Source organism: Cetorhinus maximus, chromosome 12, assembly GCF_964194155.1.
Source record: "Cetorhinus maximus chromosome 12, sCetMax3.hap1.1, whole genome shotgun sequence".
NCBI lineage: Eukaryota > Metazoa > Chordata > Chondrichthyes > Lamniformes > Cetorhinidae > Cetorhinus > Cetorhinus maximus.
The window spans coordinates 100,085,225-100,101,634 of record NC_135890.1 but is presented as its reverse complement, the minus strand read 5'-3'; the positions used below and the strand labels follow the sequence as shown (position 1 = coordinate 100,101,634).

General features: G+C 43.5%; 1 protein-coding gene across 1 annotated transcript in view; it reads right to left on the bottom strand.

Annotated features, from left to right (window-relative positions):
• The window catches only part of LOC144687760 (uncharacterized), a 186,448-nt gene extending 170,587 nt beyond the window's left edge, over positions 1-15,861 (bottom strand). The window contains exon 1 of the mRNA XM_078554244.1: positions 15,680-15,861. The gene's annotated coding sequence lies outside the window, so the exon portion shown is untranslated. The remainder of the gene's footprint in view (positions 1-15,679) is intronic.
• Between the last annotated feature and the right edge of the window lie 549 nt (positions 15,862-16,410).

Here is a 16,410-nt window from a genome sequence, read left to right as displayed (position 1 = left end):
ACCTCACGCTAATTCAAAGCACATTTCAAATACTTTTCATACAGCAAAGAAATAGTTTGGAAAGAAACTTAGACTTATAGATAGCACATGCAATAATTCAGAATAGTCTTTGTGGGTACAATTTCAATACCATATTCTCTTTGGAGAAGCAGAATCTGAACATGATCCAATGCAAATCTTTTGGAGTGGAACCTATTTTGTATACCCAAAGAAACAGAATGAATTTTCTATAACAGCATGAAACCTGTTCGCTTAGTGTAGAAGATTGGGCCAAAACTTATCACTTCACGGAGCAGGAGACCAGAACCTGAACCTACCACTTTATGGATCATGACGCAAGGTCAAAGATGAGGCTGAAGAGATGTGGGGAGGCAGTGGCATAGTGATATGGTCACTGGACTAGTAGTCCAGAGTCCCACCATGGCAGATGGTGAAACTTGAATTCAATAAAAAAAAATCTGGTATTAAAATTTAATCATGAAACAATTGACGTAAAAACCCATCTGATTCGCTGATGCCCTTCAGGGAAGGAAATCTGCTGTCTGGTCTACGCGTGACCCAGGCTCCACGGCAATATGGTTGACTCTTAACTGCCCTCTGAAATGGCCTAGCAAGCCACTCAGTTGTATCAATCCGCTAAAAAGTCTAAAAGGAATGGAACCAGATGGACCACTGGGCCCAGACGACCACTGGGCATCGACCTATGCACCAGAAACAACAAGGGCAAACTCAGTCCTGTTAACCCCACAAAGTCCTCCTTATGAACATCTGGCAGCCAAAATTGGGAGAGCTGTCTCACAGACTAGTTAAGCAACAGTCTGACAGTCATACTCATGGAAACATACAGCAACCACCAGTCGGGAGGGAGTAGCCCTGGGAGTCCACAACATCGACTTCAGACCCCATGAAGTCTTATGGCATCAGGTCAAACATGGGCAGGCAAACCTCCTGCTGATTGCCATGTACACCCTACCCCCTCAGCTGATGACTCAGAACTCCTCCATGTTGAACATCACTTGGGGGAAGCATTGAGGGTGGAAAGGGCACAGAATGTACTCTGGCTGGGAGACTTCAGTGTCCATCACCGTATGGCTCGGTAGCACCACTACTGACCGAGCTGGCCGAGTCCTCAATGACATAGGTGCTATACTGAATCTGTGGCAGGTGGTGAGGGAACCAACAAGGAAAAACATACTTGACCTCATCCTCACCAACTTGCCTGCCACAAGTGCATCTGTCTATGAAAGTACTGGTAGGAGTGATCAATGCCCAGTCCTTGTGAAGGCGGGACTTCATCTCCACATTGAGGATACCCTCCATTGTATTGTGTGGTGCTACCACCATGCTAAATGGGATAGATTTTGAACAGATCTAGCAACTCAAGACTGGGCAACCATGAGGCACTGTGGCCATCAACAGCAACAGAATTATACTCAAACACAATCTGTAACCTCATGGCCCAGCATATCCCCCACTCTACCATTATCACCAAGCCAGGGAATCAACCCTGGTTCAATGAAAAGTATAGGAGGGCATGCCAGGCCCAGCATCAGGCATACCTAAAAAATGACATATCAACCTGGTGAAGCTACAACACAGGACTACTTGTGTGCCAAGCAGCATAAGCAGCAAATGATAGACAGGGCTAAGCAGGATCTAAGCTCTGCAGTCCTGTCACATCCAGTCGTGAATGGTGGTGGACAAATAAACAATTCACTGGGAGAGGAGGCTCCACAAATGTCCCTACCCTCAATGATGGGGGAGCCCGGCACATCAGTGCAAAATATAAGGCTGAAGCATTTGCTACAATCTTCAGTCAAAAGTGCCGAGTGGATGATCCATCTTGACCTGAGGTCCCCAGCATACCAGTCTTCAGCCAATTTGATTCACTCCATGTGATATCAAGAAACAGCTGAAGGCACTGGGTATTGCAAAAGCTATGGGCACTGACAACATTCTGACAATAGTACTGAAGACTTGTGCTCCAGAACTTGCTGTGCCTCTAGCCAAGCTGTTCCAGTACAGCTACAACACTGACATTTACCCGGCAATGTGGGAAATTGCCCAGGTATGCCCTGTATACATAAAACAGGACAAATCCAACCCAGCCAATTACCACCCCATCAGTCTACTCTTGATCATCAGTAGAGTAATGGAAGGGGTCTTCAAAAGTGCATTCAAGCAGCACTTACTTAGCAATAACCTGTTCACTGCAACTCAGTTTGCGTTCCGCCAGGGCCACTCAGCTCCTAACTCATTACAGCCTTGGTTCAAACATGGACAAGAAAGCCGAACTCCAGAGGTGAGGAGAGAGTGACTGCCCTTGACATCAAGGCAGCATGTTGACTGAGTGTGGCATCAAGGAGCCCTAGCAAAATGGGAATCAGGGGGAAAATTCTTTACTGGTTGAGTCATACCTAGCACAAAGGAAGGTGGTTGTGGTTGTTGGAGGTCATTCATCTCAATTCAAGGATATCAATGCAGGACTTCCTCAGGGTAGTGTCTTCAGCCCAACCATTTTCAGCTGCTTCATCAGTGACCTTCCTTCTACCATAAGGTCAGAAGTGGGGATGTTCGCTGATGATTGCACAATATTCAGCACCATTCGTGACTCCTCAGATACTGAAATTGTTCAGGTCCAAATACAGCAAGACCTGGATAATATCCTGGCTTGGGCTAACAAGTAACATTCACGCCACACAAGGGCCAGGCAATGACCATCCCCAACAAGAGAGAATCTAATTATCACCCCTTGACATTCAATGGCATTACCATCGCTGAATCTCCCACTATCAACATCCTGGGGGTTACCATTGACCAGAAACTGAACTGGACTAGCCATATAAATACTGTGGCTACAAGAACAGGTCAGAAGCTAGGAATCCTGTGGCGAGTAACTCACCTCCTGACTCCTCAAAGCCTGTCCACCATCTACAAGGCGCAAGTCAGGAGTGTGATGGAATACTCTCCACTTGCCTGGATGAGTGCTGCTCCAACAACACTCTAGAAGCTCAGCATTGTCCAGGGCCCGCTTGACTGGCACCCCATCCACAAATATGCACTCCCTCCACCACCGACGCACAGTAGCAGCAGTGTGTACCACCTACAAGATGCAATGCAGGAGCTCACCAAGGCTCCTTAGACAGCACCTTCCAAACCCACGACCACTACCATCCAGAAGCACAAAGGGCAGCAGACGCATGGGAACGCCATCACCTGGAAGTTCCCCTTGAAGCCACAGAGGATCCTGACTTGGAAATATATCGCCGTTCCTTCACTGTCACTGGGTCAAAATCCTGGAACTCCCTTCCTAATAGCACTGTGGGTGTACCTATAACACAGACTGCAGTGGCTTAAGAAGGCAACTCACCACTGCCTTCTCAAGGGCAATTAGGGATGAGCAATAAATGCTGGCCTAGCAGCGACACCAACATCCCATGAATGAAAAAAATGTGCTTACATGAACAAAAGTAAAGTTCAATCCAGGTCCAATTTGCAGACACCTATGATTTATTACATAAACAAATGTTTATCTATTGTTTTGGGATCCAAAAGATAAAATAGAGAAACTTACATTTATATAATGCCTTTCACAGCCTCAGGACATTCCTTAGTATTATACAGCTAAATAAGTACTTTTTAAAGTGTACCCACTGTTACAATGTAGGAAATGCAACAGCCAATTAGAACACAGTATGGTCCCACAAAGAGCGATGTGACAATGACCAGGTAACCTGTTTTAGTGATGATAATTGGAAGGATAAAAATTGGTCAGGATACCAGGGAGAACTCCCTTGCTCTTCCTTGAAAAAGTCAGTCATCAAGATCCCCGAAAGGAAGCCATTCAGCCCATCAATTCCATGGCAACTCTCTATGGAGCAATCCAGTCAGTTCTGTTTCGCCACTCTATCCCTGCAGCCCTGCAAGTTTATTTCCCTCAAATGCCCATCTAATTTCCTTTCAAAATCATTTGATCATCTTTACTTCTATCACCTCCGTAGCTACTGAGTTCCAGGTCATTACCACACAGCGTAAACAGTTTTTCCTTACATTCCCCTGCATCTCTTATCCAAAATCTTAAATCTGTATCGCCTAGTCATTGCATTATCAGCTAATGGGGACAGTTTTTCTTTGTCTACCTTTTTTAACTTGTCATAATCTTGTGCACCTCCATCAAATTTCATCTCAACCTCCGTTGCTCCAAGGAGAACAACCCCAGCTTCTCCAACCTAACTAAATTAGTAGCTTTAGCCAAGTTCCCTCATCCTTGGAACCGTTCTGGTAAATCTCCTCTGCACTCTCTCAAGGAGCTTCACATCCTTCGTAAAGTGTGGTAACCAGAACTGGATGCAACACTCTAATGTGGCCTAAACAGAGCTTCCTCAAGGTTCAGCATAACTTCCCTACTTTTGTACCCAATATATCCATTTATGAGCCCCAAGATCCCAAATGATTTGCTAACTGCTCTCTCAATGTGTCCTGTCACCTTCAAAGATCTGTGCATATGTATCCTTAGATCCATCTGTCCCAGCACACTCTTTAGAATTGTGCCATTAAGTCTATACTGCCTCTCCCTGCTGCTTCTGCCAAAATGCACTTCTCTGTATTAAATTCCATCTGCCACTTGTCTGCATATGTTGCAATTAGACATAGGCCAGCAGTCGATTGATATCCTCACTGTTTGCCACACCTTCAAGTATGCCAAGTATTATGGGATCTCTTACATCCAGCCAAAAGGGCAGACAAGGCCTTAGTTTAACACTTCACCAGAAAGATGGCACGTCCGGCAGTGCAGCACTCCCCCAGTACTGCAATGGAGTGCCAGTAGAACATTTATAGGCTGAAATTATTACATGACTCAAATAATGAATAAACAACATGGCTTGCTACAGATCATAATTTAAAGTATTAAACCAATTATCTTTGGCTTATCAATCATATTTCTCACAATGTCCAATTGGATCATTTTCTACTGAAGCTGCAACTTCAAAACAATTTTTGGGAGGTGGATTCAGTACTCAACTGAAATGTTGAGGCAATATTGCTGTCAGACTTTCACAGAACGCAGTGATTCAAGTCATTGACTGAATTTGTGACTGACATTGAGAGATTTTTGTACACAAAGGGAATAAAGGGTTAAGGGAATAGGGCAGGAAAGTGGATCTGAGGTACGTCAGTCATGATCTTATTGAATGGCAGAGCAGACTCAAGGGGCCAAATGGTCTACTCCTGCTCCTACAAATTGATGACCTTTGATGAACATATAGGTAGACAGATAGATAAATAATATGATATGATATTGAAATATTATAGGAACATAGGAGTAGGAGCCATTCAGTCCATTGAGCCTGCTCCGCCATTCAATTTGATCATGGCTGATCATCTACCTCAATGCCACTTTCCCTCACTATCCTCATATCCCTTTATGTCATTAGTATCCAGCAATCTATCGATTTCTGTCTTGAGCATGCTCAATAACTGAGCTTCCACAGCCCTCTGAGGTAGAGAACTTCAAAGATTCACCACCCTCTGAGCTAAGAAATTCCTCCTCATCTCAGTCCTAAATGGCCTGTCCCTTCTTCTGAGACTGTGTCCCCTGGTTCTAGATTCACCAGCCAGGGGAAACATCCTATCCACATCTGCCCTGGCACGCCCTGTTGGAATTTTGTAAGTTTTAATGAGATCACTCCTCATTCTTTGAAACTTTAGGGAAAACAGACCCAAATTCCTCAATCTCTCTTCATAAAACAATCCCGCCATCCCAGGGATTAGTCTTCGTTGCACTCCCTCTATGGCAAGTATATCCTTCCTTAGATTAGGAGAATAAAACTGTAAACAATACTCCAGGTGCGGTCTTACCAAGGCTCTATACAAGTGCAGCCAGACAATTTTACTCTTATACTCAAATCCCCTTGCGATGAAGGCCAACATACAATCAGCCTTCCTAATTGCTTGGTGCACCTGCATACTAATGTTAGTGACTCACGAACAAGTACTCACAGGTCTCTTTGGATATCAACACTTCCAATCTCTCCCCATTTCTCTGCCTTTCTGTTTTTCCTACCAAAGTGGATAACTTCACACTTATTCACATTACATTTCATCTGCCATATTCTTGCCCATACACTTGGCCTGTCCAAGTCCCCTTGAAGCCTTCTTGTATCCTCCTCACAACTTACATTTCCACCTAGTGTTGTGTCATCAGCAAATTTGGAAATATTACATTACACGCAAATCATTGATGTAGGTTGTGAACAGTTACAGCCCCAGCACTGATCCTTGTGGCACCCCGCCAATAACAGCCTACCATCCTGAGAATAATCCTTTTATTACTGCTCTCTGGTTTCTGTCCGTTAACAAATTCTCAATCCATTCCAATGTATTACCTCAATCCCAAGTGCTCTAATTTTGTTTACTAACCTCGTGTGGGACCTTATCAAAAGCCTTCTGAAAATCCAAATACTTCAACTGGTTCTCCTTTATCTATGTCACAAGTAACATTCACAAAAAACTCCAACAGGTTTGTCAAACATGATTTCTCTTTCATAAATCCATGTTGACTGTGCCCAATCATATCATTATTTTCCAAGTGTCTAACTATTTCAGCCATTATAATAGATTTTAATATTTTTCCTACTATTGACATCAAATTAACAAATCTTTAGTTCTCCATTTTCTCTCTCCTTCCCTTCTTCAATAGTGAGGTTACATTTGCTCCTTTCCAGTCTGCAGGAACCTTTCCAGAATCCATAGAATTTTGAAAGATACCACAAAGCATCCACTATCTCTACAACCACCTCCTTCAACATTCTGGGATGTAGATCATTAGGTCCAGGGAATTTATTAACCTCCAATCCAATTAATTTTTTGAGTACTATCTCTTCATTAATACTAATTTCTTCCAGTTCCTAGTTTTCACATGCTCCTTGGTTCCTTAATATTTCCTGGGGATTTTGTGTATCTTCCTCCATGAAGACAGACATAAAGTAATTGTTTAGTTTCTCTGCCATTTCCCTATTCTCCAATATAATTTCTCCTGTCTCTGTCTGTAATGGGTAATGGACCCACATTTGTCCATATTAATTTTTTTCCCTTTCACATACCTGAAGAAGCTTTTACAGTCTGCCTTTATGTTTCTTGCTAGCTTGCACTCACATTCTGTTTTCCCTTTCTTTACCACTTTCTTGCTTCTCTTTTGCTGGATTCTAAATTGCTCCCAAACCTCGTGCTAATTACTTTTTCTGGCAACCTTATAAGCCACTTCCTTTGATCTAATGCAATCTTTAACTTCTTTTGTTAGCCATGGTTGATTCACCTTTCCTGTTGGGTTTTTGTGTCTTAGAGGAATGTATATTTGTTGTAGACCATGTCATATTTCTTTAAATATTAGCCATTGCCTGTCTACCATCAAATTTTTTTGTTGTATTTTCCCAAACCATCATAGCCAACTTGCCTCTCATACTTTCATAGATTCCTTTGTTCAGATTTAAGACCCCAACTTCAGAACGAATGCAAAATTCGATCATTGTATGGTGACTATTTCCTAAAGGCTTGTTAACAGCAAGGTTAATAATTAGCCCTTTCTCATTACATAATGCTAAATCTAATATATCCTGATCCCTAGTTGATTCTTCAACGCACTGCTCCAAAAACACATCTCACAAACATTCCAGGAATTCATCTTCGAGCTTTAGTGCTAATTAGATTTACACAGTCTATATGTAAATTGAAGTCACCCATTATTACTGGCATAGTGCTATTGTCGCTGAACTAGTATTCCAGAGACCCAAGGTAATGTTCTGGTGACCCGGATTCCAATCCCACCATGGCAGATTGTGAAATTTGAATTCAATAAAAAAAATCTGGAATTAAAAGTCTGATGACGACCACAAAACCATTGCTGATTGCTGTAAAAACCCACCTGGTTCACTAATGTCCTTTAGGGAAGGAAATCTTACCTGGTCTGCCCTACATGTGACTCCAAACCCACAGTAATGTGGTTAACACGTAAATGCCCTCTGAACAAGGACAATTAGCGATGGGCAATAAATGCTGGCCTAGCCAGCGACACCCACATCCCATGAACGAATAAAAAAAAGTTACATCATCAGCAGGTGCCAAATTGTGACGATGATACAAGTAATCACAATTCAAAACTTAGTTTGCTGATATTACCAAGCTAGGTGGGAAAGTAAGCTGTGAAGAGGATACAAAGACTGCAAAGAGATTGACAGGTTAAGTGAGCGGGCAACAAGAAGGCAGATGGAGTAAAATGTGGGGAACTGCAAGTTCTTCACTTTGGTCGTAAGAATAGAAAAGCAGAGTGCTGATGTTCAAAGAGACTTGGGTGTGTTTGTACAAGGAATGCAGAAAGTTAGCATGCAGGTATAGCAAAGAATTAGGAAGGGAAATGGCATGTTTCCTTTATTGCAAGTACAGGAATAAATAAGTCTTGCCATAGTTGTACAGGGTTTTGGAGAGACCACATCTGGAATAGTGTGCTGTTCTGATTTCCACATTTAAGAAAGGGTACATTTGCATTGGGTGTGGTTCACCAGATTGGTCCCTGGAATGAGAGTGTTGTCCTATGATTTTTTAAAATTCATTCATGGGATATGGGCATTGTTGGCTTGGCCAGCATTTATTGCCCATCCCTAATTGCCCTCGAGGAGGTGGTGATGGACTGCCTTCTTAAACTACTACAGTTCGTGTGCTGTAGGTACACCCACTGTGCTGTTAGAGAGGGAGTTCCAGGATTTTGACCCAGTAACAGTGAAGGAACAGTGGTATATTTCCTAGTCAGGATGGTGTGTGGCTTGGAGGGGTACTTCCAGGTCATGTTCCCATGTATCTGCTGTCCTTGTCCTTCCAGGTGGTAACAGTCGTGGGTTTGAAAGGTGCTGCCGAAGGAGCCTTGTGAGCTCCTGCAGTGCATCTTGTAGATGGTACACACTGCTGCCCCTGTGCATCAGTGGTGGAGGGTGTGAATGTTTGTGGATGGGGTGCAAATCAAGTGGGCTGCTTTGTCCTAGATGGTGTTGAGCTTCTTGAGTGTTGTTGGAACTGCACTCATCCAGGCAAGTGTATTCTATCATATCCTGACTTGTGCCTTGTAGTTTACAGGCTTTAGGATTCAGTAGGCGAGTTACACACCTCAAGGTTCCTAACCTCTGACCTGCTCTTGTAGCCACAGTATTTATGTGGCTAGTCTAGTTCAGTTTCTGGTCAATGAAGAATGTTGATAGGGAATCCAGCAATGGTAATTCCATCAAATGTCCCCCCACCACCCCCAATTCCCATCGACTCCAGTCTTGCTTGGGCGGATTGATGCCACACTCGGTCAAATGCTGCCTTTATGTCAAGGAAAGTCACTCTCACCTCACCTCAGGAGTTCAGCTCTTTTGTCCATATTTGAACCAAGGCTGTAATGAGGTCAGGAGCTGAGTGGGCCTGGCAGAACCCAAACTGAGCATCAGTGAACAGGTTATTGCTAAGCAAGTGCCACTTGATAGCGCTGTTGCTGACCGCTTCCATCACTTTACTGATGATTGGGAGTAGACTGATGGGCAGTAATTGGCCGGGTTGGATTTGTACCGCTTTTTGTGTACAGGACATATCTGGGCAATTATACACATTGCTGGGTAAATGTCAGTGTTGTAGCTGTACTGGACAGCTTGGTAGGGGCACAGCAAGTTCTGGAGCACAAGTCTTCAGTGCTATTGCCGGAATGTTGTCAGGGCCCATAGCTTTTGCAGTATCCAGTGCCTTCAGCCATTTCTTGATTTCACGTGGAGTGAATCGAATTGGCTGAAGACTTGCATCTGTGATGCTGGGGACCTCCGGAGGAGGCCAAGATGGATCATCCACTCAGCACTTCTGGCTAAAGATTGTTGCAAATGCTTCAGCCTTATTTTTTACACTGATGTGCTGGGCTCCCCCATCGTTGAGGATGGGGATATTTATGGGGCCTCCTCCTCCAGTGAGTTGTTTAATTATCCACCACTATTCAAAACTGGATGTGGCAGGACTGCAGAGCTTAGGCCTGACCTGTTGGTTGTGGAATCGCTTAACCCTGTCTATCGCTTGCTGCTTATGCTGGCTGGCATGAAAGTAATCCTGTGCTGTAGCTTCACCAGGTTGACACCTCATTTTTAGGTATGCTTTTCCTGGCATGCTCTCCTGCACTCTTCATTGAACCAGGGCTGATTCCCTCGCTTGGTGCTAACGGTAGAGGGGGGGTGAGGGATATGCTGAGCCATGAGGTTACAGATTGTGGTTGAGTACAATTCTGCTGCTGCTGATGGCTCACAGCACCTCATGGTTGCCCAGTCTTGAGTTGCTAGATCTATTTGAAATCTATCACATTTAGCACGGTGGTAGTGCAACACAATACGGCGGAGGGTATCCTCAATGTGAAGACGGGACTTCATCTCCACAAGGTGGTCATCCCTACCAATACTGTCATGGACTGATGCATCTGTGGCAGGCAGGTTGGTGAGGATGAGCTCAAGTATGCTCTTCCCTCCTGTTGGCTCCCTCACCACCTGCTGATGGGACAGGGCATACCCAGGGATGGTGATAATGGTGTCTGGGGCATTATCTGTAAGGTATGGTTCCGTTAAGATGAATGAGGCACAATCTCATTGAAACCGACAAAATTCTGAGGGGGCTTGATAGGGTGGATGCTGAGAGATTGTTTCGTCTGTTGGGGAGTCTAAAACATGGAGGCACAGTCTCAGGATAAGGGACTAATTATTTTAAGACTTAGATTAGGAAAAATTACTTCACTCAAAGGGTTGTGAATCTTTGGAATTCTCTACCCCAGAGGGTTATGCCCCATCACTGAATACATTTGAGGCTGAGATAGACAGATTTTTGGTCTTTCAGGGAATCAAGGGATATGGGGAGTAGGCAGGAAAATGGAGTTGAAGCCCTAGATCAGCCAAGAATTGTACTGAATGGCAGAGTAGGCCAGATGTATGGTCTACTCCTGCTCCTTTTTCTTGAGTTCTTGAGTGTAACAGTTATAGACAATTAAAGTATAACATATGAAAAAGGCTGCACAATTATGACCATTTCAGCATACAAATAATTTCAATAAGCTGCAATGTAGACCAAATAACCAAAAATTAATTCTGAGCTCTGAATGAGGGAAACCCTTGCTCACATTTCGTAGAATACGGAAGAAAAAAAGAAAAAGCTAAGGATCACTCTCTATTGTGCATATAAAGAATCAAACTTTAAAAAAAAACTTCATTCTCTGGATCCTCCAAAAGTGCATTTCTCCACCACAATGAAGAGGAGAAAACCAAATTCAAAGACTCTCCATGAATGGTATATTACAGCAACACATTGTTAAGTTAGCCCCAGGATTCCTGGAAACCCTCTACAGAAGTGATCAGAAATAAAAAGGTGTAGGAGCACAATGCATTGCAAAGGAAACCTGCAAGTACAAAGCTCAATAAAATTTGAAGACCTTGTGGGTCAAATAAAAAATATATATATATCTCCACACATTTAAAAAAAAAACACTGAAGAGAAAGTTCTATTTTGAAACAGTTTTGAATTAAGATATCAAAACCATTACATGAAAATCAAGAAGTAGAAAGTGAAGCAACAAACAATAATGGAAAACAACAGGAAACCTCGCTCATGTCCATACATTTTCAGTTTAGTATTTTTCTTTCATAAACTGTTCCTTTTTGTCTATTACATAAGACATACAACACAGAAACAGGCCATTCAGCCCAACCAGTTCTCTCTCATTTCAAAAAAAGGAGTAAACTGAGTGAGGTTTTAGTCCAAGTTAAAAAAATATATATTCTTAGCTCAAAACATCTTCATTTTCACTGTTTCAGCACATTTTTTCTGCCAAGTTAGCACTTGTGTATGGACACAGTAAACCCACAAAGAAAACACAGGATAATTAAAAGGGGGAAAGTTAGGTTCCAGACTCCACATTGTGCAGTGTAACTCATGAAAACAGCGAGCCACCTTAGGATTTCCTTCCACCACCAAATCCCCTCAGTGCCTTTCTATGCAACTTGACTTGTTTGCACCCTTCCAATATATTTCCACCTGCCTACATCAGAGGATACGACCAAAACTATTGTATGTGTTTTCTCACTGAGAGAAATATCAGTCTTGTGCTTACACTTAGGACTGGATTTTGTCAACAGCATGCTATACTTACGCTTTCTCACTTTTTGCCTTTTCCCACATAATTATAATTAAAAGTGGGAGGAGCGTGCATACAAAACACATTTGATTTAGTGGTTGGGGAAGCTTTTCATTGGTGAAACCCGCCATCAGCTGACAATGCTGCATCTATGGGCAGCCGATTAAAGAGTCTCCTATCAAACAGGGAGGCTGTGCACCATGGCCACAACATTCCAGCCCAACTACATTGCTATTAACACAAGACTTGAGAGCATAAAGCTGGCACGGGTGATTTTCAAAATTAAATTTCACTTGTAAACATCATGTTGATTTCTCTTTATTCACGTGTACATCATCATTATAGTGCTAAATGTACTGCCCTGCCTCATGGTTGGCACACATTGATGGTTACAGAGGAGTTAGGGGCATTTCCTTTATTGTGAGTATTATGTTTTTGCATTCACTCTTTATTGAATGTTCGTGTTAGTGTCCAGTATTGTACTCATCATTCTACGGCACATGTTTGAACTCTCAGGCTCAGCTGGCCCTCCCTTCTACACATTGTAAAGGACATTGTTCAAGAGCAATCTCAGCAGGGATAATTGAAATGTTGTAGGTAAACTCAAGCTCTGTATGGACTCTGTCAGCCAACACACTGAGATAAACACACATTTGGACAGTACTGAATGTACCCTTTAGGCCAATCAGTTTCTTACCTTGACTGACTGTTCCCATCACCCCTCCCCCCACCAAAACCATTTCTGGTTCCTTTCCCTTTGGAGATTTGTATATTCTGGACCTAGAAATTCCTAAAGAGTAACTTGGCCTGTAACATGCTACAACAGCGAGGACATGACACACAGCGAAGGTGACCAGAAGTCAAACACTGGCACGTGAACAGCTGCCCTTGGTTGCCTGGTCCTGCTTGTTTGGTATGTGATGCCCCTGCAGCCCTGTATTACGTCACTAAACATTGATGGATAGTTGGGCATATTTATACATTTCACAAAGTCAGAGTTGAAATACTTCCACTGTGGCTATGCTAAACCTTACATACTAGCTCCTGTTTTGAGGATATGATGCTTTTTTTTAAAAAAACTGCCCTCCCACTATCCCCAATTATCTCTTTTTGTATTCTAAATAATCTGGGTTGGAATAATCAGCGAGTGGCTCCTTTGTCTCAACAACTACAACAACTTGTTCATATAATGCTTATTACATAATAAAACATTCCGAGGTGCTTCACAGAAGTATTATAAAGCAAAATTAGAGGCTGAACCACATGGGGAAATATTAAGATAGATGAGCAAAAGCTTGTTCAAATAAACAGTTTTTAAGAAGCGTCTTGAAGGGGAAAAAGAGTGTTAAAGAGATGCAGAGTTTCAGAAGGGAATTTCAAAGCTTCAGGCCTTGGCAGCTGAAGGCATGGCCACCAAATCAGGGATGCACAAGAAGTCAGAATTAAATGAGCACAAATATCTCAGAGGATTGCTGGAGGAAATTACAGAGGTAGTGAAGGATGAGACCATAGAGGGATTTGAAAACGAAGCTGAGAATTTTAAAATTGAGGTGTTGCATGACCAGGAGCCAACGTAGGACAGATAGCACAAGGGTGGTTTATTTATTTATTTAGAGTATGCATAGTCACAGAGCCAAGCAATAGTCTTCTCACTGGCTAGCTGGAGTTCCTTAAGCCCACCTTCAAGTTTACTCAGTGGACACTTCTCAACAACTTGAGTCATTGTTTGGACTGCACCACAGATGCAGGGGTGATGAGAGAATGGGACTTAACACTAGTAAGGACACAGGCAGTAGAGTGTTGGATGACATCAAGTTTATAGAGGATAGAGTCAGGGAGAATGGCTAGAAATGAATTAGAACAGTCAAGTCTAGAGAGAGCAAAGGAATGGAAAAGCATTTCAGCAGCAGATGAGCGGAGGCAAGGTGGACTGGGATGATGTTATGAGGTAGAAAGCGCAGATGTGGTTGGACACTCAAATATGGCACCAAAGTTGCAATTGGTCTGGGTCAGCCCTGGACAATTGTCAGGGAGGGAGATGGAGTCAGTGGGTATTGTACCTTCTCCAAGGGCCGTCAGTCTTTGGAAATCTCTTCCACAGGGAGCAATGGAGGTTGAGTCATTGAAAATATTCAAGGCTATATTCAGATTTTTGATCTACATAGAAGTCAAGGATTATGGGGGGCTTACAGGAAAGTGGAATTAAGGCCACAGAAGATCAGCTATGATCTTATTCAACGGCAGCGCAGACTCAATAGGCCAAATGGCCTACTCTTGCTCCCATTTCTTCTGATCTCACCATACCCAGGATGCCAGGCCCTTCCCACTTCTCTCCTCCATGACCCAACCCCACCCTCTGTCCTCCCCAGATCCCTCTTCCAATCCTCCATGCTCCCGACCCCACTCCACAACACCCCTCACCATTAATTCACCCTTGCCAATCCCGAACCTCTATGCAAACTGCCACTCTCCTCCTCCCCTTCCCGTGCCATAGAGTTCAACAAGGAAAACCTCTGATCTTACACGCAACTGCACAAAGCCAACAGGTGCACACCACCTTTAAACAATCGTGAACTGATGCCATGAGAGTCTCGTGCCCCGCTGATTTATCTTAAAAGGACTTTTATTGAAAATTGTTTCACTTTGGTGAGTATTCATGGCATACAAATGCATTACAAGTATGAACCCACCACAGAGCAGCGAAATGCTCAGTATACCGCAAACACAGTGCTGACTTTATCGCTGCATCTCAACCCAGTCAGGAAATCAAAATTTCACATCCCACTCTGCATGTCATACTTCCCATCCTTGTAAGCTCCATAAAATCCCCCATCCCTTAGGTTACTTAATTCATATTTTTAGATATTAAACAGAGTTCTCCATTAGCTAATGCCAGATTAGAAAACATTAATCTAGCCTTAAATTCTAAAACACACTACCTAGTCATGAGCAGAACATTCCCATTCTGAACATAGATTTTAATGCCACTGGTAATATCATTCAACTTGTGACAATACTAGACATGCATGATTCTCAATTTTTGGTCCTTCATTCAATAGTTACTGAAGAGTAAAAGATCACAGCTGCTGAATCAGCACAGTCGCTTGTAGATCCATCATTAGCAAACACAGGTACCAGTGGATGCTTGGAGAAACTGCAGCTACATTTCCACACAATGTTGAGAATGGAGCCGGCGGGTCACACACACACACACACACACATGAATAAGCTCCAGAAAAGGAGGATGTCATTGCTGTAAAAAAAAATAATGCAACCCTAAAAAAAGTGGGGGAAACATACAAGCCACGGCACCATATACAAACCAAGGCATCATCTACAAACCAAGGCATCATAAACAAACCAAGGCATCATATACAAACCAAGGCATCATAAACAAACCAAGGCATCATCTACAAACCATAACACAGCTGGTGAGAGTGTTTCTGTACAAGGTGCTGATGTCCTTTACCTGTCCTCACTGGCTCGCTCCGAGGCACTCACCCGTTTTATTATTGTTGTTGTTGTTGTGTTATTGCAGCGTCAAGCGCTCGGTATTAGTCGGCTCCACTCGCGCAATCATCATATCGCAGCCCAAAGGAAGAGGGGTTGCGGTTGCGATGGCGACAGCTCAGCCTCACCAAGCCATTTTCACCACAACGTGCGCCGCTCGCGGCCTTTCCGGGGCCTGGGAGAGGGGGAGGGGAACCGGAAACCCCACCCCCCCACCGGCCGGTTGGCCGGCCGGCCGCGAGCCCGCCACGCGCGCAGGTGACGGAGGGGAGCCGCAGGTGGTGGAGCCAGCGCCTCCTGCTTTGGGTTCTGCTGTAGACGCTGAGTGATCTGGCGCCCTGCCCCTCCAGGCAGCCTCGCCTGTGCATTCCATATTTCCAGCAGGTTCTTTTTCGGGAATTATTTGAACTTGCAGAGGGAATGGTGCATTGCATTTTTTTTTTGGGAAATAAATTAAAGGCGACCCAACAACCCCAAAAGAGATAAAAACAAAAAAACTGCTGCGGATGCTGGAAATCCAAACCAAAAACAGAATTACCTGGAAAAAAACTCAGCAGGTCTGGCAGCATCGGCGGAGAAGAAAAGAGTTGACCCTTCAACAGAACTGAGTAATATTAGGAGAGGGGTGAAATATAAGCTGGTTTAAGGTGGGTGGGGGGTTACTTTCAAGCAGCTATGAATATAACCCTGTTGTGCATCATTTAGTGGAATGCGATGGATAA